The following is a 24,268-nucleotide window of genomic DNA, read 5'->3' as shown; positions in this document are numbered from 1 at the left end:
GGGGGCAGCGCTCTACCTGGGGCGCAGCCGCCGGGCCGCCGCTCATCTCCCCACCCCGGGCCGGCTCGGCGGGGCCGGCTCGCACAGCTCAGCCCCGGGCAGCGGGGGACCGGGGCCGTCCTCGTGCCTGAGGCGCCAGCAGCTCCAGGCCGGCTCCCCGCGTCTGACAGGTTCGGGGCTGGACGCCCGCGGCCGCCGCCTCTCCCCGCCCTGCGCTAGACCGCGCGCGTGCGCCGGAGCGGCCGCCGGCGAGGCGCGCGAGGGAGGGGTCGGCACGGGGACACGCAGGCGGGGCGCGCCGGGCCCGGGCGCCCGCGAGGGGCGGAGCAGGGGCGCTCGCCGCGCTCCCCCGCCGCCTACCCGGCTCCAGGTCTCGGCGCCCACAGGCTCGCCTCGGCCCGGGGACATTCACAAGTGAAGCTGCCGGGCTGCGCGCGGCCGTTTCTCTTCCCGAGGCTGGAAGGCGTGAGCGGACTGAGCTGGGGTCCGCGGGCTAAGTGGGTCGATTCGAACGGTCCCACCCATCCAGGGCTGGGCGTTGCTGCCCGGAGTTCACCCCACTGAAGGAGGCCCTAGGGAATCCTGGGTTAAGATCTGGGTTGCGTGCGGATGCTCAGCAGAAAACGAATATAAGCGTCTTCTTGCTAAGTGGGAAGCTGAGCACCTTTTCTCTCCTCGAATTGCTGCTTCTCTGGCTAGCTGACAGAATTTGCTGCACAGTCAGGGCAACTTGGAGAGGGCAAGACTTGTGGTCGTCATCAGTTCTATATCCTGCTTCGTATTTACTGTTGCTTTTCAGCAAATATGTGTTCTCTCTGCTCTAATTGCCACTGGTCCTTTTGCCTCCAAGGTATTTCAGTGCTAAACCCAAGCACAGAAGATCTAGTAGAGGTTTCTGTTCTGGTCGTTTGGTTCTGTTTAAAAAGAATTTAAAAGAATTACGTTTTCAGTAGTAGCTTTTAATTTAGATGTAAATTTTAGTGGGAAAATGAAATGGCTTCCCCCTTCTCCTGTGATTCTCTGAATGGGTTTTACGGGATTCAGAGGCATTAAACGTATGTATATATTTTGGTGGGTATAAGTATTTTCCTGACTATTTTCTTTTAGCCTTCATCCATATTGTCAAATGGAATTCAGACTCAAATAAGATTTAAAACAACACTGCCAGGAGAACTCAGAGCAAGCCCCCTAGGTTGGAGTTGAATTGTAATGCAAACACATTTATCTGGTGTTTATAAATGTATTTTTAACAACAGTATACATGGATCACCAAATTTCAAGTTACAAAAAATACAGTCAAAGGTCATATGACACACCATTGTCCCCTGAAGATCCAGATAACACTTTAAAATCTTGCATGCCTCTAGTGCAAGAGCACCGACTGCTTTTGGAATCCAGGGGAGTCCTTCCATTTTGAATGTCTATAATATTCCTTCGGAGAATGCAGCCATGGGAGTCAGATTAGGAATCAGGTCATTGTCAACAGAAGGGAGAAAATTTCTTGAAGATTGCCTTCTATTTATTTATTTATTTATTTTTGTCTTTTTAGGGCTACACTTAGGGCATATGGAAGTTCCTAGGCTAGGGGTCAAATCAAAGATGTAGCTGATGGGATATGCCACAGCCCTGGCAATGCTGGGCTGCATCTGTGAGTTACACCACAGCCTGCAGTAACACTGGAGACTTAACCCACTGAGTGAGGCCCAGGATTGAACCCACATCCTCATGGATACTAGTTGGGTTCTTAATCCGCTGAGCCACAACAGGAACTCCACAGGTGCTTTCTGAATCCCAAATGCTTAATCCACCCAGACTGGGAAAGGTTATTTGTTGCTTTTACTTTTAGTTTGTTATATAGCCTGAAATTCTACTAATGAGAGATACAAATGAATAAAAGAAATGTTTCAGGAAAATGATCACTTTTCAGTGTAAATTTTGCCAAGGAGATTCCATTTAAGGCAAGGGAGTAGATGTTTTCAAAACAAGATAAGGCAAAAGCATGTATTTGGGGGAGGCATTTATAGTAAACTTTGTTGGGAAAGGCTGCAGCTCTGCACCCCAGTTTATTTTTCCTATTTTGTATACTGAGTACATAGAGTAATGGGAGGACAACAAAAACTATAGGGTGATTTTAAGACATGTCCACGAATTCTGGGATATGCTTCCCATCAGTAGGTAGAGCTTTATTCCCCCTCCCACTGAATGTGCCCTTAATGAATAGCTTGTGGCCCATAATGAACAGAATATGGGCAAAGTGACAGTGTTTGACTTATAAGACTAGGTTATTAAAGGCATTGCAGCTGCCTTCTTGTTCTCATTCTTGGATCACTTTTACTGGGGGAAGCTAGAGTTACCATGTCCTGAGACATTCAAGCAGCCTTAAGGCCCATGTGATGAGGAACTGAGGGCTCCTGTCCACAGCCATATGAGGGAGTGGCTCCTGCAGCCCCAGTAAAGCTTTCAGGTGACTATCCCCTGAGTAATGCTAACTAAAACCTCATCAGAGATCCTGAGCAGACCCACCTGGGTAAGCCACTCTCAGATGACCCACAGAGACTGTAAGATGCTAAATGTTTATTGTTTAAATATGGCAAGTTTTGGGGTAATTTGTTACATAGCAATAGAAGACTGATATATACTCTACATCAACTTTCCTCTATACCGAGAAAGACAATTTTCTTATTCTCTTATCACATGAGCTCTTGTTCCTGGGCCTGTCTTGGGCTAGTGGCATGATTTCTATCATTGAATTTTTATTTTTATTTTTAGGGCTGCATCTGTGGCATATGGAGGTTCTCCCGCTAGGGGTCGAATTGGAACTACAGGTGCCAGCTACAGCCACAGCCACGTGGGATCTGAGCATGGCTGTGATCTACACCACAGCTCAGACAACGCTGGATCCTTAATCCACTGAGCAAGGCCAGGGATCGAACTGGCAACCTCATGATTCCTAGTTGGATTTGTTTCTGCTGAGCGATGATGGGAACTCCAATCATTGAACTTTAAAATGGACTAAATAAATAGACTTCTGTGAATAGTCTTGGAATGTAACCAACATTTTCAACCTTATGGCTGTGTATTCAGAGTTTGTAACAATAAGCAAACCAATTTTTGAAACAGAACCCATTTTTAATATGAGTACTGCCTGCAATTCTGCTAGCTCTTGGTCAACATGCCATTCTTTTATAAGAGACTTCATACTTCTTTCTAGTATGAAGAGCTTTTTTGCATGAGCTAATGGAAAAAGTTGCCAAGCATTTAGCCTATCTCTTAACCAGGTAACCCATGATATACAGTTTGTTTAGATAATAGAAGAGGCTGTCAGTTCAATTGCAGGACACATAGCCACTCCAGGGAGGGCCCTCATGTTAGGGCTGGGTGCCCCTTCAAGGACCAGTGATCTGAGAAACCAGTTTACCTTGGAGAGAGCAAAGGTGACAGGGAGTTTCACGTGACATTGTTTCCAGGTCTCATGGCCTCTGCCATCCCCTTGTGCTCCTGTTTCCCTGCTGGGGTGTTCTTCTTCATCCTCAATGTCTGGCTAGCTCCTGTTCAGCCTTCAAACCCTGTAGATGCTGCCCAATTTCCATCTATCTTTCCCTCTTCCTCCTCTCTCTCCCTCTTCTCTCTTTCCTCTTCTCCCACTCTCCCTCCCTCTCTTCCTCTTTTCCTTTTCTTCAAATATTATTTGAATGCTTAGCATATACCAGTCATTAAACAAGGCACTGGAGCTATAAAGTTGAAGAAGACAAAGTCTAGATGATAACCCATCCCCCAATAGCCCTGTGCACACACCACACATTCTAAATCTTTATCACTGATTTTTTTTCCCCAGATTACCTACAGACTATTGATATGCATATCTCTCAAGTGAAAGTGCGAAATTCTGTAGCCTTTCTTCTCAATTGGATTTTAGTTTACTCTTCTTGAAATCATTCCCCGGTCCCCCATCCAGGGAAGCTGTCTGATAATCAACTCCATCCATTGTGTCCTGATTCTTAGAGTCTGGGGCAGGAAATTCGCACACTATTACTCAAGCTGCTTTTAGTCCTTGCCATTGTGCTTCATTCTGACTTGTGACCTCCCAGCCCAGAGCTCTGTCTTCATTTTATAAATAGTCTGGATATTTTTATCCCAGTATATTACTTCATACTTGTTCCCACTAAAGCTCATTTGTCAGTTGTCTGACCACATGCTCAAATATATAGGTTCTTCTGACTAGCCCAAGGTTCAGCAAACTTGTTCCATAAAGGGCCAGATAATAAATAATTTTAGCTTTGCTGCTATCCCCCAGTGTGGGTGGCAGTTATCTCCTCTGCAAAAGCAGCCATTGATGAGAGTCAGCAGATGAGCATGGCTGTGTTCCCATAAAACTTTATTTATGGACACTGAAATGTGAATTTCATATAATTTTCATGTGTCATAAAATATTGGACTTTTTTTTTTCAACCTTTTACAAAGGTAAAAAGCATTCTCAGCTTGTGGGCTGCACAGAAATAGGTGTGGGCTGGATTTGGCTCTTGGGCTGTAGTTTGCTGACCCTGATCTAGTCCCATCACTAGTTAGATGTGTTAGAGATTTTGCTGCATACTCTCTCCACCTGGTCAGGGAGCTCTTCCTAGCACAGATGCTTGAGGATTCAGGCTCTTTACTTGGGTCTATCAATCCTCGCTTCCCAACGTACCACTGAGGCAGCTGAACTGTCCTAGAACCCACCAGAGTGCTCTTCTCATGGCTGCCCAAGCCTCCCAGTGGCACCTGTTAAAATGTGTTGGATTTTTCAGAATGGAAATCTGCTGTCTCCACTCTCCCACACCCTCAGCTCAGTCACTCCAAACCAAAGCCTCACTGAACTTGCATTGTTTGGGGCTTTGACCACAGCCCTTGTGTAAGTACAGATGCCTTATTTGGAGTGCTTTTCTTCACCACTTCTTTACCCAGTGAATCCTAGGTAAACACTAGAGCCACCATCCCCATGGGACCCATCGCATCCAAAGTATGGATGAGTCTATTTGTTATATGAGCTAACATCTCACTTTGTTATTTTATTCACATTAGTGGCTTTACTTGCTAACAGCTGCCTCTAACTCCCTTATTACACATTCTGGTGCAGAGATTGGGGGACTGTCTGTCTTTGCTCACCACTGTATTGCCTGTACTTGGCCCTGTGCCTGGCACATAGTAGGTATTTAGCAAGTATTTCCTGAACAGAGGAACCAGAGCCATGGTAGACCTCAGCCTGTGGCTGGGATGCTGTTGTCTATGACAACCTCCTGCCCCCTATCCTAGCTGAGTGAGCTGGCATGAATTACAAGATCTCTTTGAGCCTCAGTTTCCTTCTCCATAAAATGGAAGTAGTGACTATTATCATTGTGTTGTGGTGACTTTAAGAGATAATGTGCCTGGCACGTGGCTTGTCCCAGTCATGGTAAGATTAATGCTAGTCCCCTTTGCCCCTTCCTTTCCTGGATGTCAACTGACACCTAACTGCCACTTGCCCAGGTTCCCCATGCTCACAGGAGCCCCCCTTCCTGAAGGGAACTGCACTGTTTTCTCAGAGAAATCCAGAATTAGAAATGTGACTACCACACCCACCACACATCTGCTGCCTTTCTAGGAGCTGTCACTTGGGCTCTCTAGTTCCCTCCCCTGGCTGAATCAACAGGCCCCACCCACTGTTTTTGCTGCTGAGATAGTTCCTTATTGCCTCACAAAACATTCCAGTCTCTTGTGATGGCATTTATTTCAGCCTCTCCTTTGGAGACCTGTCAAAGGTCTTTTCTTTTCTTCTCTTTTTTTGCTTTTGGTTTTTAGGGCTGCATCCGTGGCATATGGAAGTTACCAGGCTAGGTGTTGAATAGGAGCTGCAGCCACCGGCCTACACAACAACCACAGCAACTTGGGATCCGCGTTGGATTGTGACCTATACCACAGCTCACGGCAATGCTGGATCCCTAACCCACTGAGCGAGGCCAGGGCTCGAACCCACATCCTCATGGATATTAGTCAGGTTCATTAACCGCTGAGCCACGACAGGTACTCCCTTAAAGATACCCTCTTGCTATCCTTCTCTGAAGTTAATTTTAAGTGTTTAGCCTGCCTATTTCACAAGTAAACCATAACTTCTCAGGTTTACTCCAAGATTTCTTAATGATAATGAATATTATTGTGTAATAAATATTGCAATATTTTGAGCCCGTTATGTGCCCACCACTGTTCTAGGAGCCTTACATACATTGTTTAATTTAATCCTAATAACAGCTGTGCCTAGTAGACATTATAATCCCCATTTTCTACATAAGATAAATGAATTTTGTTGTTGGATTTCCCTGGTGGCTCTGCAGGTTAAGGATCCTGCATTGTCACTGATGTGGCATGGGTTCAGTTCCTGGCCCAGTAACTTCCTCATGCCATGGACTTGGCAAACAAACAAACTAAATCAAAAAAACAAAACCAAAAACAAAACATAATAAAAGTAATTTTTTTCAAAGCCTCACAACTAGAAAATGGTAGAGTCAAGATTTGTCCCAGACAAGGGCCATCATCTTTCCACTCTGACATTTTCCTCTCTTATGCTTGGTGTAGGTGATGGTGGAAGGAGAAGTGTGTATAATATTCTCACTTTTCTAATCTCCTGGGTGAAAAGCCACTTGTTATGACTGCTTACCCATTTTGGCAAATGGTCCTTCAATGTTGTGTTAGAGTTCCATCAAAACTCATGTAGGGGAGTTCCCCTCGTGGCTCAGCAGCAATGAACCGGACTAGGATCCATGAGGATGCAGGTTCGATCCCTGGCCTTGCTCAGTGGGTTAAAGGATCTGGTGTTGCCGTGAGCTGTGGCATGTAGGTCGCAGATGTGGCTCAGATCTGGCTTTGCTGTGGCTGTGGTGTAGGCCAGTAGCTACAGCTCCGATTCTACCCTTAGCCTGGGAACTTCCATATGCCGTTGGTATGGCCCTGAAAAGCAAAAATACGTACATACATACAAGAAAAAGAAAAAAGTCACGTAGCTCTGAAGTTCCTGCATGGTGCAGTGGGATTGGTGGCATCTCTGCAGCGCCAGGACATAGGTTTGGTCCCCTGTCTGGCACAGTGGATTAAAGCATCCAGCATTGCCCCACTGTATCCAGGTGTAGGTCACAACTGCAGCTTGGATCTGATCCCTGGCCTGGGAACTTCCATATGTCATAGGGTGACCAAAAATGGGGGTGGGGAGAAAACCTGAAATAAAAACTCATGTAGGTCTTGAAGTATTATCATTTTATTCAAACTATTCATGATCAATTTATCCAACCAGTATTTAACAGGCTGTCTTAGTCTGTTTGGGCTACTATTACAAAATACCACAGGCAAGGTGGCATATAAACAACAGAAATTTATTTCTCATAATTCTGGAGGCTTAGGATTACAAGATCAAGGCACTAGTATGGTTGTGTTCTGATGAGGACTGTCTTCCTGGTTCACATTTCGCCGTTTCTCACCGTGTCCTCACAAGGTGGGCTCAGCTGGCTCTCCTTTGTAAGGGCACTCATCCCATTTATCCATTCTCAGGACGTAATCACTGCGCAAAGGCCCCATCTTCTAGCACCATCACATCAGGCATTAGGATTCCCACATATGAATTTGGGGGGAACACAAACCTTCAGACCATAGCAGAGGTTGTAAACCAGACACTGCGCTATGTGCTGAACATGCTTTAGCCAAATAAATGTGTTCCTGGTTTTTAAAATTAAAACATTGGGGAGTTAGTGGAAGAGGCATTTGTGAGGGAGGTGTGGAGGTAGGGAAGATGGAAAGAAAGGAAGGGAGTGAGAAGGACATCATATGAAGTACCTGCCCTGGGAATCCATGGGTCAGAAAGAGGCCAGTGGGTATGATGGGGAAGGCAGGGAAATTTTAATAAGTGTCTCACACACCAAGATAGAAGGAACCAGCAAAATTTTGCCTGCCATGAAATACTGTCTTTGCTGGTGGTGCCTTATGGTTTTCAGTTCTTTTCCTAACAAGCTGGTACTTTCCTACTGTGCCCATTTACTCTTTTCCAAGCCACATAGATATTACCTTTGCATCTTGTGTTGTCTGTGTAGGAGGCATCTCTACTTACCTTGCTAGCCACCAAAATTGCTACAGTGGCTGACTGTTTTATTGTGTAGACGGGTTTTACTTCATTTCCCCCTTAGAGTTGTGTGTATGTGTTTGTGTGTGCACAAAGTGTACATGGGTACACAAGTATGAATAGACTTGTGCATGGGAGAGGTGAGGGACCTGGATTGTTGTAGTTCATTCATTAAAGTCATGTTCTGACAGAGGGATCGTGGTGACCAGAAGAATCATTTAGGTAAAGCATTATTTGGTGAGTTCACTGTACATTAGAGTCAGAAACTTGATTTTGTTGGCATCCTAAGAATGCATTAATTTCTCATCAACCTGGATCACAGAAACAAATACAAAGCAGAATTTTGTGGATATGTAAGAAAGTATACCTATGTGTTAGAGATCCATACTGAAGTAAGTGGGGATGAAATGACTTGGGTCTAACATTTGCTTTAAAACGTTTTAGTTTTTAAAAGTGCAGGAAAGTGAAGCAAGTATGGGAAAATCTTGATAATGATTTAACTTGATTAATGAGTGTTTTATACTATTCATCATACATTATATAATGTTAATGTTGTATATATTCATTATACTATTTTCTCTACTTTTTTTTCTTTTATTGGCCGCACCCTCAGCACTGTGGAAATTGCCAGGCCAGGGATTGAATCTGAGCTGCTTCTGTGACTTGTGTCACAGTTGTGGCAATGCTGGATCCTTAACCCACTGTGCCAGGCTGGGGATCGAACCTGTACCAATGCAGAGACAATGCTGGATGCTTAACCCACAGCATCACAGCAGGAACTCCTATTTTCTCTACTAATTTGTGTTTGAAATTTTCATAATATAAAATGTAAAAATATAAAGAAAATGACAGTAATTTACAGAGAGAAATAAAATAGGTTATCTGGATATTCAAGTTACTTTAACTAGGAAGACAACATGGAAAGCTAATTTGATTTAAGACTGCAGGATACACCTGGAATCCTAGCAAGGGGCATTAGCTGTAGGATCCAAGCTAATGGCTCCATGCTCTGGGGTCCTTTCCACCAAGGACATGCAACCATTGTGGGGCGTGGCAGGAACCCCATCCTTCAGACTTGCTGGAAAAGACACTGACTTTCCCTGAACTGCCCTGGGCGGGATAGAAGCTCAGTCTTCAGGGAATTCCCACTTCGACTCAGTGGGGTAAGAGCCCAACTAGCATCCAAGAGGATGTGGGTTTGATTCTTGGCCTTGCTCAGGGGTTAAGGATCTGGCATTGCCATGAGCTGTGTTGTAGGTTGCAGATGCGACTTGGATTGTGCATTGTTGTGGCTGTGGTGTAGGCCGGCAGCTGCAGCTCCAATTTGACCCCTAGCCTGGGAACTTCCATATGCTGCAGGTGTATGTGGCCCTAAAAAGAAAAAAAAAGGAGGCTCAGTCCTTGTTACATGATAGTGTGTGCCACAAAAGATGACCGCCCTGTTAACCATACGAAATGACTGAACTGTCCATTTCTGTTTTCAACATATTTCTCCAAAAACAATTGATTCATTCTCTGCTTACTAAATTACAACTCCAGTATAGTCCCACTCCCAAGAATACTCCCTGAGCATCTTTGAGTGCCCCCCAGGTGCTTTGTTTACTCATTTATAGCTTCCTACTTTATTCCAACAGATAACTGATCTTCTCCTTTTTGTTTATTTTGCTAGAAAAACTCTTAGAGGACAGATTAGTCTCTCATCTCAAGTCTTGAGGGGCACCTCAGAGTTGTTCTTTCCCATTCCAGCCATGTCTTAGATTGAGCTGTCCACTGTCCAGCACACAGCACAGCTAAAGGCTGATCAGCCCAGTACCACCAGGAAAAAGTGTTAGTTTGTCAAAATCAGCCTGACAGCAAAGGGGCGCCCTATGGAGCTGTGAAGTGCTGCCCTCCCCAAAGGACCTCCAGCAGCTGTGTTCTTTTTCTTCCCCCACTGTAGCGTTATTTTTATTTATTTTTATTGAATGAAAGATTCTTCAAATTCTACAGTGTTTTACAATTTTCAAAGGTTTCACACAGATGATTTCATATAGTCACATTAGAACCCTTCCCCCCTAACTCCTTTATTTCCCCTCCTGTCTTCCTGCTCCCCACTGGTAACCACTAGTTGTTCTCTGTATCTGTGAGTTAGCAGTGGTATTCTTATGGAATGTTTAGACTAATTACAGAATGAACTTTCCTCATGTGTCTACAAGTGAATTTGCCCCAGAAAGATCACTTTTACAGAATTGAAAGCTAGCCCTCGAGCACAGAGTGAGGGCTCCAGAGGCTTCTGGGTCTAAGCTCTCCCATATGTCTGTACCCTGGGACAGTGGAGGTCGCTGAGGAATGGCATATACTCGTTTGCAGCCAGGAGCTCCTCTCTCCCCTTCTGCTCTTCTGTCCAGGGACTGTCTCAAAGACTTAGACATTTGATGTCTATATCCATCCCCTTCCCCAACCCCATGTCAGACACTTAAAGCCTGTTCCAGCTGAGGGGATGGGTGCCTCTATTGCTACCACCAATAGCAGCAGGCATCTGTTTCTCTTGCTTCTGGCATCTGGTTTTGCTTTGAGACCTCTTATTGTTGGGATACATGACAGATCCTGTTAACTGCCGGTTCAGTTTCTGCTCTGGCTGACACCCATATTCCATCAGATGTCTTAACATCTGAAACCTGAGAAGCCAAAGGGCAAAGTGAGGATTCCTGACTTTGCAGCCTGACCTGTCTGCTTGACTTTGCCCTGTTTGCCCTTCACCAGCTCCAGGAATAACAGAGATGGCTAAAGAGAAAGGCTAATGATACCCCCGCCCCCCCGCCGTGGTTTACAATGCATTTTGAAAGGCATGATTTAACCTGATCCCCTTTCAGATCTGTTGAGATAGTTATTATTTCTATTTGAAAAGATAAACTATGGCACTATGAGGTTAATTAATGTGTTTATAATTAAGTTAATTGCCAGGAGGAATAAGACATGAACTGAGGTATTCTATCTCCTGGGGGAGTTTATCTGTATCTAAATCCAAGTTATTACTAAACCACTATATTTCCATAATTGAAATATTACTGGTAGTAACCAAGTTGTATTACCACAGAAGATGACTCATTATTAGCAGCAGGCTGAGATTGTTCAGTAATCAAATGCCATATTTCATTTTCATGCATATATTGAATGTACTAATTTTTTATCATGAGGAATCAATAGGTAATGTATATAGCTCAAAAATCAAGAAAAAGAGGTATAAATATATTACATACAGTTTCAATGGTAATTAACAGTAGAATTTAGAAACTGTTAATAAGACCTCTGAGTAATGAGTGTGGGAGTGGTGGGGTTGGTGGGGATGGGTGGTGGAGATTTTTCTTTCTTACTTCTATTTTTTTGCTTTTTAGGGCCACATCTGCAGCATATGGAAGTTCCCTGGCTGGGGGTTGAATCAGAGCTGTGGCTACTGGCCTACAGCAGAGCCATAGCAAGGTAGGATCTGAGCTGCATCTGCAACCTATACCATAGCTCAGGGCTCTGAGCAAAGCCAGGGATTGAACCTGCATTCTCACGGATACTAGTCGTGTTCGTTACTGCTGAGGAACTCCTGTTTCTTATTTTAGATACTTCTGCACAGTCTGAATTTTTAGAACTGTGCAAGTATAACTTCTATAAATGAGTTTAAAAACAGAAAAGGAAATGAAATAAAAGGCATCCCATCAATGAATGATTGCTTAGTCATGTATAATACTAGGCAGCCAATAGAAAAACTGAGATCCAACTATACACATTTTAAGAAGAACAAATTGCAGAATGATATGGTTAGGATAAGACTACTTCATAGAGTGTGTGTGTACGTGTGTGTGAGTGTACGTGTACAACAGACTTGGGAGGGTACATATTAAGGTGAGAGCAAAGTATAGAAATATATGTCAAAGTGGGGAGGAAAGAAAAACTTTAAAAAAATTTATGCTTTTATATATTGTTTGATTTTTTTCAAGGAGCATACATAGATCCCGCCTTGCTATGGCTCTGCTATAGGCCAGCAGCCACAGCTCCGATTCAACCCCCAGCCTGGGAACTTCCATATGCTGCAGATGTGGCAGGTTCAAAGCTAAAGTGATTCTGAGTGTTTCCCTTTTCTTTTTTGCCATGAAAGGGTCAAGTGTGATTGGACTGTGTTCGGTATGAAAGTCAGGATATTACACTGACTTGGAAGGAGGAAACTCACTGGTCCTCCGCTCCTTTGTATTGTTCCCAAAGGGAAGTTTGTGAATAGAATTGCTCCACTCTTGTGCCTTATTGTCACCACAGAGTTGACCAATAGTCTTATTTGTGTTTCTTTTTATATAGTTAGATTTCCTTCCTCTGCTTGGTTTTGAGCAAATGTCACCAGGAGTATGTGGGATTTAAACCCCCAAGACAGTATCTGATGATTATAAGACATCTGTTTCATACTTTGGAGTCCTGGACTTATGGTCTTGACTAACTCTGATACTTTTTAGAATTCTTTTGGCAACTCAATTATTTTTTTCCTTTATTGTGAAAGGAATGCTTAACATGAGATTCGCCCTCTTAACAAATTTTTAAGTGTTCAATATGTTATTGTTGACTATACGTACAATGTTGTACAGCAGATCTCTAGACCTTATCTGTTTAATTTAATTTTTTTCTCCCAATGTTACTGAGGTATAACTAATATATAGCACTGTATAAATTCAAGGTGTACAGCATAGTGGTTTGACTCACATACATCATGAAATGATTATCACAATAAGTTCAGGGAATATCATCTCATATAGTTTATAAAGAAATAGAAAAAAATTTGTCCTTGTCATGAGAACACTCAGGATTTACTGTCTTAACCATTTTCATATAACATTCATAAGTGTTAGTTTTATTTATCATGTTGTAAATTATATCCCTCATGCTTATTTATCTCATAACTGGAAGTTTATACCTTTTGACCACCTTCATCTGGTTCCCCCTCCTCCCACCCCCACCTCTGGTCACCACAAATCTGATCTCTGTTTCTGTATGTTTGTTTTTGAAGTATAATTGACCTACAAGACTATGTTAGTTACTGTTTCACAACATAGTGATTCCATATTTCTATACATTTCAAAACAATCACCAGGAGTTTCCGTCGTGGCTCAGTGGTTAATGAATCTGACTAGGAACCATGAGGTTGCAGGTTTGACCCCTGGCCTTGCTCAGTGGGTTAAGGATCTGGTGTTGCTGTGAGCTGTGCTGTAGGTCGTAGACGTGGCTTGGATCCTGCATTGATGTGGCTACAGATCCAATTAGACCCCTAGCCTGGGAACCTCCATATGCCGTGGTTGAGGCCCTAGAAAAGACCAAAAAAAAAAGAGAGAGACAAAAAACAAACAAAATGATCACCATAAGTCTACTTACCATTTGTCACCATACAAAGATTTACATAATTGACTTTGTTCCCCACATTCTGCATTTCGTACTGTGACTCATTTATTTTGCTTCCAGAAATCTGTACTGCTTAATCTCCATTACCCTTTTCTTTCCTCCACCTTTCCCCTCCCCTCTGGCAACCATCCTTTTGTTCTCTGTCTCTATAACTCTGTTTCTGTTTTGTTGTGTTTATTCATTTGTTTTGTTTTGTAGATTCCACATATAAGTGAAAGCATGCAGTATTTGTCTTTCTCTTGTGTGAGTTATTTCACTTAGCGTAATACCCTGCAGGTCCATCTGTATTGTTGCAAATGGCCAGATTTCATTCTTTTTTATGGATGAGTAGTATTCCACTGTATTGATGGTACTGTTTCCCTGCCTAAGTAGCTGTTTGGCCCGAGGCATCCTGGTACTGGTGCCAACAGGGTGGTGGGTGGTTCCGGGTCCTGGTGCTAATAATAAGCTGGAGGAGGATTCCAAAATGACACTTGCCAGCACCAATGCCCTCATGGCAGATGAGTCCCAGAGTGAGCTCCATTTGTCTCCTGCTTCTCCAGGAGGCTCTCCAAGATCAGCAGGTTGGTCTGACCCAGGCTCCTTTTAAATTACTGCTCGTGTACTTAGTCTTGGTGTGTGTGAGATTTTTGTGTGTGCCCTTTAAGAGTGGAGTCTCTACTCCGGGGATACACTGTGATGGAAAATAATATTAAAAAAGAATGTGTATATGCACACACACATACATACATATATGTACACACACACATACACACACATACATATATAAGAATATATATATATATATATACTTGTATGATTGATTCACTTTGCTGCACAGCAGAAATTGACATAACATTGTAAATCAACTATACTTAAACTAAAAATGAAAAAGAGTGGAGTCTATTTTCCACAGCCCTCTGGCTCTCCCAAAGTAAGTCCCACTGGCCTTCAAAGACTACAGTTCTGGTGGCTCATCTTCCTGGTGTAGAACCCCTGGGCTGGAGAACCTGATATAGGACTCAGACCCCTCGTTTCTTGGGGAGAGCATCTGTAATTGTAATTATCCTCTCATTTGTGAGCTGTCCTCCCAGAGGTATAAGTCCTGACTAGACCACATCTCTGTTCTTCCTACCCTTTCACTGTGGTTCTTCCTTTATATCTTTAGTTGTAGAAGGTCATTTCGGCCAGTCTTCAGGTCTTCCTCATCAATAGTGCCTACATAAGTGGTTGTAATTTTAGTGTGCCCATGTGAGGAGGTGAGCTCAGGGTTTTCCTACTCTACCATCTTGGCCATACCCACTCATTTTTCTTTAAAATAAAAGAAATTAAATTTATAAACACTTTAAGTTAACTTGGGAAATATGCAATAAAACAGAATGAATCCTACAAATTACAAAGACTTTGCTAATATGCAAACCGCCAATCCACCTAATTGGCATATCCAATCTACTTAACTGATTTAAGTGGTAATTTTTCCAACAAACTTCAGTTGGCAGATGAGTGATATATTTATGCCTTTGACAAAGATAACAAGTGTGGTATTGCTGTCATTGAGAAAAGAATATAAATCATGGTTATCTTATTGTTCTGGCTCATCAAAACTCAAAGAGCATGTGAGGGTCTGCCCTGTCCAGTAAGGTTAGGCAAATGTGATGGAAGGTGTGCTGGGGTGACACGTGTTTTTATCATATAAACCTCTGGTTGTTGTTCTTCATCTCCATTAGGAAAATATGTAGGGGTTGGTAGATTTGTACAGAAATCCCGATATGCAGACAGTTTAGAATCTCTGAGCAATTTTTTATGTCTAGTTACAGAGCCATTTTATGTAGATTATAATACTGCTTTGTGTCCACACTTTCCGTCCATATGCTGTCTTATCTGTTCTTCCCATTTGTCCAGGCATTTTAGTTCCAGGCCAGACTCTGACAACATCATTGATTGAAATTGTTCTAGCTCTCCCGTGGATCTTTGTTTGACCATGTATAATAGGCTGGCCTTTAAATCCCATATTTTCATGACGTCTTGAAAACCTTTATGAATACAGTTTTTGTTGTGACATTCACATACTGTCTTGGGAGAAAATGAGCAGCCTAGCAAAGAGTGCCTGGTTTAATGACTGCGTTGTCTGTTACGTGAAAGGTTTTAACTTTCGGTACTGGCAGCAATCCAAGTTCTTAGTAAATTTCCAATATAGATGTAGATTTACAGAAATGTGATATGGTTTTTCCTCCTACAGTTAGAGCTGCCATTTTCCATTATGGTTTTCCTTTGGAGTATATTTTAGGATGTGACAGTCTTATATGTTAAATAATGAGATATTACTTTTGACCATCCTTGGTCCATAAGGCATCATGCCCAGCTTCAGTGTGATAAGGCCAGCTCTAGAGCGATCTGGTTCCCAAGAATGTATAGGCCATGGTTCATTTTTCAGAGGACATGGTTTACTTAATAACTGGGCTTTATTTTATTTTATTTTTTTTAAGATTTTTATTTTTTCCATTATAGTTGATTTACAGTATTCTGTCAATCTCTATTGTAGGCTTTATTTTTTATCAGAGATCAATTATTTAACAGATGGGACATTTTCTTTGCAAAGATGCCCCTCACTCTTGATGTGAAGACCTCTGACCAAAAGCCAATTGTTCGCTATTCACCAAGTCCTAAGTCCAGTACCCATGTACCAGTCTGTGCCAGCAGCCTCCAAACAGACATCCTGTGGCTGTTGGGGGGGTGGGTCTTCTGGTCTTCTTGAGACTCTTTTGGGCACCCCATCACTCTCTTTTCAGGGCTTCCCTGACATGGGTAAGATATCTGGGAGCCATTCATCCAAAAATCTGACAATTAGAAATTTATTCCTCTTGCTTAACTGAAACTTTATGCTCAACTGTAATTCCTCATTCCCCTCAACCCCCTGCTCCTACCCCTGGCAAGTACCATTCCACTCTTTGGTTATATGAATTCATTTGTCTTAGATAGCTGTTCTAAGTGGAATCATGCAGTATTTGTCTTTCTATGACTAGCTTATTTCACTTAGCATAGTATCCTCAAAATTCATGTGGCATATTGCAGAATTTCTTTTTAAAAATGGAACAGTATTCCATTATATGTATATATCACATTTTAAAAATTTGTCATTTGATGTTTGTTTCCATGTCTTTACTGTTGTGAATAGTGGTGTGATGAACATAAAAGTGTTAATATTTTTGAGATCCTGATTTCAATTCTTTTAGATAAATACCCAGAAGTGGGGAGTTCCCGTCGTGGCGCAGTGGTTAACGAATCCGACTAGGAACCAGGAGGTTGCGGGTTCGGTCCCTGCCCTTGCTCAGTGGGTTAACGATCCGGCGTTGCCGTGAGCTGTGGTGTAGGTTGCAGACGCGGCTCGGATCCCGCGTTGCTGTGGCTCTGGCGTAGGCCGGTGGCTACAGCTCCGATTCAACCCCTAGCCTGGGAACCTCCATATGCCGCGGGAGCGGCCCAAGAAATAGCAACAACAACAACAACAACAAAAAGACAAAAGAAAAAAAAAAATACCCAGAAGTGGGATTGCTGGATCACATGGTGGTTCTATTTTTCATTTTTTGAGTAACATCCTTACTGTTTTTCCATAGCAGTTGTATCATTTTGCATTCTTACCAACAATGTGCAAGAATTCTAATTTCTTCTAGTTTATCCAGTTTGTTGGTGTATAATTGTTCTTAGCAGTCTCTTATGATCCTTTTTATTTCCATGGCATCAGTTGTATATCTCTTCTTCCATTTATGATTTTATTTACTCAAATATTTTTACCTTATTTAGTCTAACTAAGGGTCTGTTGACTTTATCTTTTCAAAAAATCGACTCAGTTTTGTTGATTTTCTTCTGTTGCTTTTTTGTTTTCTATTTCATTCATTTTTGCTATGATTTTTGTCACTTCCATCTTTTTACTAACTTTGGGTTTAGTTTGTTCTTCTTCTAGCTCCTTGACCTATAAAATTAGATCATTTATTTTCTTCTTTTTAAATGTAGATTATCACTATGAACTTCTCTTTTAGTACTGCTTTTGCTTCACCCCATAAGTTTTAGTATGTTTTGTTTTATTTTTCTATGTCTTGAGGTATTTTGTAATTTCCTTTTTGATTTATTCTTTGACCCAATTGTTATTTAAGAATATGTTATTTAATTTCCAAATATTTGTGAAATTTCTAGTTTTCCTCTTGCTATTGATTTTTTAGTTTTCTTTCATTGTGGTTGGAAAAGATACTTGGTATATTTCAGTCTTCTTAAATTTGTTAAGACTTGTTTTCTGACCTAACAGGTGGCCTATCTTGGAGAAAGATTTGTATGCCTTTGAGAAGAATATGTATTCTGCTGCTGCTGGGTGGAATGTTCTGCATGTTTCTGTTAGGTCCAGTTGATGTATAGTGTTATTCAAATTCTTGGTTTCCTTGTTAATATTCTATTGGGATGTTCTGTCCATTATTGAAAGTGGAATATTGACATTTTCTATACTACTGTATTGCTGTCTATTTCTCCCTTGAGTTTTATCAGTTTTCTTGATATATTTAGGTGCTTTGATGTTGGGTGCAACATATACTTACCTAAGTATATGCCCAACATCATGCTATTATGCAGGAATCCTGCTTTTATATAAGAAGTGCAACTACCGTGAGGCCACTGTGCTAGAGAAGCCATGTGTACATGCTCTATACAACAGTCCCCACTTAGACTTGTCTTTTGGCCAAGATATTAGACATGTGTGTGAAGCCATTTTGGACCCTCCAGACAACTCCATCTGCCAGATGAATGACAAGTGTCCACCATTATTGCCTATTGGAACATATTTCTCCAGGTAAGTCCTGCTCAAATTCATGACTCATAAAATTGTTTGGGGGTAATTTGTTACAGAGCAACCAATAACCAGAACAGGGACCATTTATCCCCATTTTAGCCAAATTTTGGGGCAAATTAAGTACAATTATGGATTTAGTTCATCTTTTACTCCATTTTTTACCCTTTGCACTTAACTTTAGATATTAAAAAAATTCTGATCCTTTTGAGTATTAACAGTAAATATCATCTAGTTTTATCTAGTTGTGATCCATTTATACCTACTATTTTCTTCTTCTTTATAATTTTATATTTTTACTGTACAGTAGTTATATGGTCTGTTTTAAACAGCTATGTTATTTTCTAGATGTCATAGTGGGCTTAATATCCCTCTTTTGTTGAGTTTTGAGAGGTTTCCCCCCTAGTCTGGGGTGTTTCCACATAGACTTATCATTTTTGTCAGCATGCATGCCAGTATTCTCATCCTCTTCTTCCTTGGGGCTTGTAGTGTGCAGTTACGTGACACCTTCTGGCTGAGTTCTGGCCAATAAAATGGAAACAAAGTAATATGTTCTACTTCCAGTCCTGTCCCATAAAAACTATAAGTAATTGTCATTTTCGTTCCTTGTCTATCAGTGAGGTAGAGAGAACTGAATATCTAGAGGAAGGCACAGACATACAGTGGAAGGAGCCTGGGTCCCTGATTGACCACATGGAGCACAGCCCCCACAACCTGATGACCTCCACAGGCTGTATGGTGACAGAGAAATAAGCTTTTATTTGGTTAAGACAGAGATTTTAGGGTGCATCTCTCACAGGAGCTAGTGTTACTTAACTAGTATTATTTTTTTTAAGGTATATTAATTTTATTTATTTCTTAAAAATCAAAGCATAGTTGATTAACACCATTGTGCTAATTCCTGCTGTACAGCAAAGTGACTCAGTCACTTCCTTCTGAAAGGAAAAAACTACTGATACACAAAATAAAATGATTAAATCTTAAAAAAATTATGCTGAATGAAAGGAGCCTATACTAAATACATACATGCTGTGTGATTCATATTTTTTATTATGAGTATTTTCTAATTTATTTTGATATATTTCTTTTTCATATAACTTGTACATGAAAAATTCTGGTCTACTAGCTTATTTTTTAACATACAGTGGCTGATTCCTTCAGTTTTTGATACCTAGGTCTGTCTAGTTTTTGATCTCTAACTTTTCACTTTTTCCTGTTTTTTGTTTGTTTGTTTGTTTTTTAAGTCATGTCCATGTAGTTTCCTTCTTAGAGTCCAAGGGTCACTTTTTTCTTTCCTTCAGTACTCATATACATTGCCATCTTTTCACTATCTTGCTTATTTAAGTGTATATTTATCCAAATATTTTATTTTTTTCAACTTAGGTTATATTCTTGCTCTTGAGTTATTCAAATACATACTTAAAATACCTACTAATTTCTGGGAAATTTGGTGGAAGTATTCATGGTATTTGGGGAAACTCTCCAGATATAGAAGGAACCCAGTACCCTCTCTGCTCCTTTTTTTCTTTCTTTCTTTTTTTTTCTTCAGGTCCATTTGACTTTGAAGATGAGTCTGGAAGAATTAGTTTCAAAGGTAAGCATTTGCCTCTCTGGTTACATAAAAGAACAGAAATGAACAAAGAAGCTAAAGTGAGCTTGTGCCATTCTGAGGAAGAGCTTTCATGCAATCTGTAGGTACTGGGTTCCATTAGAAAGTCAATATTTCTTCTCTGGCACCACTGCTGCCAATAACTAAAGCTGCCAGGGGATAGTGAGTTTGTGGGATGGTCCCTTCACCTTTTCTGCCTTCTTTACTCTGAATTCTCAGTGTCCTCGGAGGGTTCTCTGACCTTTATTTTCCCAAATAGAGCCTTCCTTGGGCAGAACTGTCAAATCAATTCTCCTGTCAGCCTTCCCTTTGCTGCCTGCTCCTCTTCCCTTATTCTTCTTTGCTGGCCTCTCCCCTCTCCTTCCCTACCCCCAGTCTTCAGTCAAGGTTCAACCAGAGAAACAGAACTAGTAGGAGATATAGTTAGAGGTGTATTGTATAAAATTGGCTCACAGGATTGTGGTGGCTGGTAAGGCACGCTGGTAGGGAAGGCCTCAGGAAGGGCAGACTAGGATGTCTGGGCATCAGCTGAAGCTGTTAGCCATCGGAGGAATTTATTCAGAGAAACCTCAGTTCTGCTCTTAAAGCCAGATTATCTAGAAGACTCTTTCTCCAGGTCAACTGATGATGGATTTGATTCACATCTATAAAGTAACTTTACTGTAAATTAGTGCTTGATTACATAGCTGGGGACTGTGTCTAGCCAAGTTGACATATAGAACTAGTCACCACACCCCATTTCCTTTAAGATTTGCCTTTTACATACTGGCTTTCTTGGTAATTTAAAATGTTAATTGATGGGAGCTGAATACCTCTCAGGGATATTTTCATTTTATGAAGAAATCTTGGAATTTGCACTGTGGTGAAGTGGCTTAAGAATCTGACTGCAGCAGCTTGGGTTGCTGCAGAGGTGCAGATTCAATTCCCTGTCTGGCACACTGGGTTAAAGGATCTGGTGTTATTGAACCTGTGGCTCAGATTCAGTTCCTGGCCCAGAAACTTCCATGTACCAGCCTACAAAATAACTCCAAAAAACCAAACCAAACAACAAAAAAACCCTAAAAACATTATGAACCAAAGTAATGAAACAATAATAATAATAAAAAGCTAAGGTAAATGTGACTTGGAGTATGGGAATAAAAATAACTGCCTATTCAAAAGGCCTGGACTCCCCACAGGTATGGTCACACCTTATCATTGTCCCACATCTCCCACTCAATCTCCTGGCCTATCAGCCATTCCAAATCTTTTATTTTGTCTTCACATATTTCTCTACCACCCCATCAACATATCTACTCAATAGCTCCCCACCAGCACCCCCAGTTTCCTACCATGAACATACCTTGAATCTTTACCTCCCATATCCACATCTGGCTTCCCCCACCCCTACAGTCTTGTGCACACATTTATGAACCACACTTTTCTTTCATATTTAATCTGTTCCCTATAAGGCTATAGGAGCTTTATAAAATTATAGAAGCCTCCTATAATTTGAAGATCAAATCATTCATTCATCCATCAAGTTTATCTAGGGTGTTAGCAGGTAGTATATATAAAATAAACAGATTCAATTCCTATGCCAAAATGCCTTAGCTTCTAGTGCAGGAGACAGAATTTAAGAAGCCTAGAGCCGAGGAAGAAGCAGTTACTCTAGGAGATTTGGGAAAGCTTAAAAGAGCCCTTCAACTAGAACTTGAAGGTTAAGAAGGATTTTGATGGATGTGGAAGTATATTTGAAGTTGAGTGAGTACATGAGCAAATAGAAGGTGGCCTGAAGATGCAGGAATAATTCAGAGTCTGCTTATGGGTTTGGATGTAAGATGTAGATTGTTGGATCATCACATTTATTACTTTCATTTAAATGGGGTCGATGCTTATTGATATTCAGGAAATAACAATAAGGCTTAGAAGAGGTGGTTGTAAAGGTAGGAGGTCAGATAATACCACATCCAAAAAAATCAGGGGAGGATATAAATGATGCTGGTTTCACAGGGACAGGCCTAAAGCCTCGTGAGCCAGCGTTAAGCTTTCTTTCTTACTAGGCTACTCCTTTCTGGGTCCTTTAGCCAGAGAGAACAGACTTTTCATTTTTTCTTTTTTTCACATATGTCCATTGGCACAGGCTTCTCTAGCATCTAGTATATAGATTTTTTTTTTCTTTTGTCTTCTTGCTATTTCTTGGGCCGCTCCCGCGGCATATGGAGGTTCCCAGGCTAGGGGTCTAATCGGAGCTGTAGCCACCGGCCTACACCAGAGCCACAGCAACGTGGGATCTGAGCCGCGTCTGCAACCTACACCACAGCTCACGGCAATGCCGGATCCTTAACCCACTGAGCAAGGGCAGGGACCGAACCCGCAACTTCATGGTTCCTAGTCGGATTCGTTAACCACTGCACACACGCACGACGGGAACTCCTAGATGTCTATCCAATTTACCGAGGTATGATTTACATGCAGTAAAATATACTCATTGTAAGTGTACAGTTCTGTGAATTTTGAAAAAGGCATACAGTCTTGTGAGTATCTTCACATTCAAGATATAGAACTGTCCCATCATCAGAAAGTTTTCTTGTTTAAGATGTTAACCATGTGCAAAGTGATTAAAGATTCAGTGTGATCCCCATCAAAATCCCAGCATTTTTTACAAATATAGAAAAATCCATTCTAATATTCATATGGAATTTCAAGGGATACTGAATAGACAAAACAATATTGAAAAAGGAGAATGCAGTTGGAGATCTCATAATTTTTAATTGAAAATTTACTATAAAGCTATGGTTATCACAACAGTGTGATTCTGGAATAAAGACAGACATGTAGACCAATGGAATAGAATAGAGAGCACAGAAATAACCCTCATATATATGAGGGTCAGTGATTTTCAACAAGGGTGTTAAAACTATTTGATGGGAAAGGGCAGTCCTTTTAACAAATGGCTTTGGGAAAACTCAATATCTATATGCCAAAAAATGAAGTTGACCCTACCTTACACTGTATATGAAAATCAATTCAATATGGATCAAAGACCTAAATGAAGAGCTAAAATAAAACTCACAGATAAAAACATAGGGTAAAGCTAAGCTTGGCAATGATTTCTTGGCTATGACACCAAAAGCATAGGCAGCAAAAGAAAAAAATAGGTAAGTTCTACTTCATCAACATCAAGTTGTACATCAAAGGACACTATCAACAAAGTAAAAAAGCAGCCCATGGAATGGGAGAAAATATTTGCAAATCATATATCTGATGAGGTGTGGAAATCTAGAATATATAAAGAGCATAGGAGCTCCTGTCATGGCTTACTGGAAGTGAATCTGACTAGCATCCATGAGGACCCAGGTTCAATCCCTGGCCTCATTCAGTGGGTTAGGGATCTAGCATTGCTGTGACCTGTCGTGTAGCCGGCTCAGATCTGGTGTTGCTGTGGCTGTGACATAGGCCGGTGGCTACAGCTCCAATTCGACCCCTAGCCTGGGAACCTACATATACCGCCAGTGCAGCCCTTAAAAAACAAAACAAAAAAACCCCAAAACTACAACTCAATGACAAAACAACCCAATTAAAAATGGACATAGGACTTGAATAGACATTTTTCCAAAGAAGATATACTGATAGCCTATAAGCAAATGAAAAGATGCTCAATATCATTAATCATTAGGGAAATGCAAATCAAAACCATAATGAGATACCACTTCATATCCATTAGGATGGCTATTATTAAAAACAAAACAAAAAATAACAAGTTTTGATAAGGGTATGGAGAAATTGGAACCTTTGTGCATTGTTGGTGGGAATGTAAAATGGAGTATCTGCTGTGGAAAATGCTGTGGTGATTCCTCAGAAAATTAAACATAGAATTACCATGTGATCCAGCCATTCCACTTCTGAGTGTATACCCAGAAGATGTGAAAGCAGGAACTTGAACAAAAACCCCAAACTGGAAGCAACTCAAGTGTCCATTGACAGATGGGTGAATAAACAAAACATGGGATATACAGGCAATGGAATATTATTCAGCCTTAAAATGGAAGGTGATTCTGACACATGCCATAATACAGATGAACTTCGAAGTCACTACTCTAAGTGAAATAATACAATGGGTGAATAAACAAAACATGGGATATACAGGCAATGGAATATTATTCAGCCTTAAAATGGAAGGTGATTCTGACACATGCCATAATACAGATGAACTTCGAAGTCACTACTCTAAGTGAAATAATACAATCACAAATGGACAAGTATCATATGATTCCATTTATATGTGGGGCTGGAAGAAGTCAAATTCAGAGGTATAAAGTAGAATGGTAGTTATCAGGGGCTA

At 41.3% G+C, this 24,268-nt stretch overlaps 2 protein-coding genes and 1 pseudogene across 3 annotated transcripts in view; 1 reads left to right on the top strand and 2 right to left on the bottom strand.

Moving 5' to 3' along the window:
• SLC30A4 (solute carrier family 30 member 4) overlaps positions 1-222 on the bottom strand; it is a 31,144-nt gene extending 30,922 nt beyond the window's left edge. For both annotated transcript variants that reach the window (XM_021089600.2, XM_085019743.1), the window contains exon 1: positions 17-222. The gene's annotated coding sequence lies outside the window, so the exon portion shown is untranslated. The remainder of the gene's footprint in view (positions 1-16) is intronic.
• Positions 1-24,268, top strand: part of SQOR (sulfide quinone oxidoreductase) — a 377,873-nt gene that overhangs the window by 222,896 nt on the left and 130,709 nt on the right. The window lies entirely within an intron of this gene.
• LOC100521703 (large ribosomal subunit protein uL3m pseudogene) lies at positions 15,005-18,106 on the bottom strand (annotated as a pseudogene).

Source organism: Sus scrofa, chromosome 1 (assembly GCF_054392235.1).
Source record: "Sus scrofa isolate SSC_HxYL_T2T_F1_AM1 chromosome 1, Sscrofa_HxYL_maternal_Yorkshire_Landrace_v2.0, whole genome shotgun sequence".
NCBI lineage: Eukaryota > Metazoa > Chordata > Mammalia > Artiodactyla > Suidae > Sus > Sus scrofa.
Note: the sequence above shows the minus strand (reverse complement) of the source record. Positions and strands in the feature narration are given on the sequence as shown.